The following is a 3,923-nucleotide window of genomic DNA, read 5'->3' as shown; positions in this document are numbered from 1 at the left end:
ATCTATGCATATACAGGTATATCCTACACAGACCTTGTTTTTTTCTTTTAAAACAAATGGAAGAACAGAATATTGTTCCATACTGAGCTTTTTTTTTTTTTTTTAATATTAATCTACTTGGTCACTTTTAAACACATGGCCAAATTTAGACAGTACATTTTTCTTTCAGAGCTAACATAATTTGGCTATAGCTAAGACACCTAAACTGAGACATGCAACACAGGGATAAAAAGAGTGAGACGCTGGAATAATTTATGTACTAGAAATAGCAGGCCCAGAAGAACTTAGCCGATGGGACAGTGGAAATGACACTGCAAGCTGGAATCTGAGTGTGCTGGTCCAGGATAACAATGCCCTGATGACTTGGACAGAAGGAATAAGGAGGGACAGGACCAACAAAATCTCCCCAAGTGCCCCTCCAGAGGCCATCTGGGCTCCCGCCCCTGCAACCACCTGACACAAGGGGCCTAAGCCTCCCCGAGCCCAGACTATTAGCACCTAAATTTAGCTGTCACCCAGAATCTAACCGGTCTTGGGTGGAAGCAAATTAAATTTCCAATTGCACTTACCTCTCTGAATTCTTTCCAGAGAGTTTTCCCTTCACTCAAAAAGAACATAAAATGAAAGTTCTTCATAAAAGAGATAAAATATATTTCTCCTAATTGCCCTATCTTTACTTCAAAGGCTGAAAAGAAGCAGAGTTATATTCATGAGAGAGAAAATACTAAACCTGAACTAGATTTTTAAGTATCCTCTACATATCAAAACGTCAAGACCACTGAGTGTACTCTCTTTATAGCTGTATTTATCTTCAAAACCCCCCAAAACAGTATTTTTGGAGGGAAATTTAATTTTCCATGTCTAATTTCTGTGTTTCCGTACAGTGTTTTTTTCCCATTATTTTAATGTGAAGAGAGAGATTAAGAAGAATGTTTAAAATTGAAGACATCAACTGCATAGATTTTGGGGAGAAGGAGAATGGGGAAATGAGATCAAGAAAAGATTAGATAATCTTTTTATTTTTACTGATAGTCCCAGCAACTTTCGGTCAGAAATAGTTTCATTAAAAGAGAAAGCAATTTCTGCTGATAGACTGTCACCTAGTGGTGTTTTTACCTTATTCACAATATGAGTAGCTACCGAGATGCTTTTGAGATAAATACATGCTTATTTCTCTTTGACCTTCCTGGGCAACCTCTTAGAGTATTGTCACAGTAGAACAGACCCACTGTGTGCTTCTCAAAGGCCTAATGCTCATGTAGGCAATAGCTAATACAGGCTGAAGGCCCTTCGAAAGGAAGTTTGGCCTCTGTAATTGTTTGAAAATTGTTAAAGAAGCTCTGGCAGCAAAATTAACACTAACCCTCTTCTGTTTTCAACCTCTGGCTTCTTCGTAAGTCTCCTTTTCTAGTAGTCAAACTAGGCTCGAACTCTCAAAGAGTTTTCCAATTAGGGGATGACAAATTAATGTGCGTAACCCATTGGCACATCAGTCCAGAGATACAATTCAAAAAGAAGGTCTCGAAGTCAAGAATGAGGCAACAATTTCCAGATATAATCCACATCAAGAATCCCTCCCATCTTATTCTCAAAGAGGCACGACAGTCCTCTTCCTCCAGCTCCTTGTCCTCAGTGCTCCCTAATTCCTCCTTCTCTATGCTGACACCATCCCTCTTGGCCTCCAGGTTCTCTGCCAGTGCATCAACACCAGGCAACAAGGAGGTACCCTCCTCCCATCAGAGCCGAAGTCTATGTTCTGGCCACAGAGCTGGCACACTGCTCAGTTGTCAATGTTCACTCTGCATTCCATACTAGCAAAACCATTTATCAAGTGCCTACCATGTAGCAGGCATCACGTGTGTCCCAGGGAACAGAACAGGCAGATCGCTGTCCTCACAAACCTTACAAACTAACAAGGAGGACCAAACACACTAATAAGCTGTGATCCGAAGGGAAAGCACGGGCGTTATGAGGAAGACATGTCACCTAGATTGGGAGGGTCTGCGAGAGGTGACATTTCAGGAAGATTCATTTGAACTATGATATGAAAGATGAGTAGAAGTCAGCCTGGTGAAGAGCATCCTGTGTGCGTGTAAAAGCCCCGATCTTGGTAAGAGCTTGGAGCTTCTAAGAAACTGAACAGATGCTGGAGGCTATAAACTAATTTCACAGGAACAAGGACACTACATAATTCCACGAAGTTTAAAACCTACAGTCAAAATTGTAGCTTATTCATAGTAGCCCCCAAACAGAAACAACTCAAATGTCCATCAACTAATGAATGAATAAACAAAATGTGGTATCTCCATATAATGGAGTATTATTTAGCCATAAAAAAGGAATGAAGTACTGATACATTGAAAATATTACTCTAAGGGGAAGAAGCCAGACACAAAAGACCACATAATGCATGATTCCATTTATATGAAATGTCTGGAATAGGCAAATCTATAGAAACAGAAAGATTAGTGGTTGTTTAGAGTTGGGGGCAGGAAGGAAGAGGGGAAAGCAGAATGACCGCTAATGGGTAGAGGTGTGTTTGTGGGAGAGGGATGATGAAAATGCTCTAAAATTGTGGCAATGCTTGCATAACTCTGAATAAAAAGACTATTAACTATTGTATACTTAAAATAGGTGAATTGTTGAGTAAGTGAACTGAATCTCAACAAAGCTATTATTTAAAAAAATCTAGAGTAGCAGATGCCAGGTCAAGAATGCCAAATATGAAAATGCATCTCCTGTTTGAGTCTCCTTTTTCTTTGAACTGCTTCTCCTTAGGAAACCAAGATGTGTTCACAAAGGGCTGAGCTGGGAGACGCTTGAGCTTGACTATACAATCCTGCTCTCAAAATTCCCTTCCTGTGACCCCAAAGCATTCTCTGAAACCAAATTATGCACAGGATTTTTCTCCCCTCAAGAGATGTCCCTATACTAATTGTCAGTCAGCTCCAGAAGGTAAGCCCTAAAAGGGAAGGGTCTTTGTCCTAGAGATCAGCAATCTGTCCAACTTCTAATCATGGCCAGCTCCCTTCTCTGTGAAGATGTTTGAACTTCAATATAAAAATAACCCCCAGCTTGTTACCAGCCCCACTGACACAGCCACGCAGTCAGAGTTTCCAGGAGTAATTCTCATACTTGTGACTCGGTTTTGTGTTCTTTACACTGAATGGAAGGGACTCTTGCTCACCGAGGGACAGACCTTTCTCTGCTCCACATCAGATGGCAACACTTCAGGATCCAACTTCCTTTCTCCTTCCTTCATGGGTGATCCCCAATGTAGCAGTACTTGACTGTCTAAAGTCCGTTTCCTTTTTTCTAGTTAGGGCAAAATTATGAGATGAGGGAACCTTTCTGGGGGGGGGGCACCCTCCACACACGGTCAGTTTAGGAACCTGGAGCCTGTGATGGGGCACCACATTCTGCTCCAAGGGTGGAACGTGTGGCCAGTCTGATCAATCACAATACACTATATCCCCCAAGCTCTTTCCTCTCCATCACTGGGGGCTTCAAACTTCAATTGTAGTGAACAAAACACGATGTGGAAGCCCAATACATTTTGTAAAAGAAAAAGGGGAGCTGAAGGGAGTAAATGTCTCCAAGCCCACCCTCTTGGCCCGCAGGTGGATAGGCACTGTGCTCTGTGATAAAACAAAGAAATAGGACTTGGTGCCTGCCTTGAGCACCTCACAGTGGAGTCAGAGGTCAAGAAATAAAAGCATGGAAAGTGGTGGTGATTTTAAACGTCACCAGAGCCCTTGCCACTTATCAACAGCAAAGAGTTGTTAGAGGGCTGCAGACCAGTAGCGAACCTTTTGCTGTCGCCCCCTCCTCCTAAGCCCCACTCTAGTCCAGGACTTAGCTCAGGTGTCGCTTCCCCCAGGAAGACTTTTCTGAAACACTCTTCTGACGCCACACACACACAC

Source organism: Pteropus vampyrus, unplaced genomic scaffold (assembly GCF_000151845.1).
Source record: "Pteropus vampyrus isolate Shadow unplaced genomic scaffold, Pvam_2.0 Scaffold65, whole genome shotgun sequence".
NCBI classification, from domain to species: Eukaryota; Metazoa; Chordata; class Mammalia; order Chiroptera; family Pteropodidae; genus Pteropus; species Pteropus vampyrus.
The sequence above is the reverse complement of the archived record's forward strand: the minus strand, read 5'-3'. Positions refer to the sequence as shown.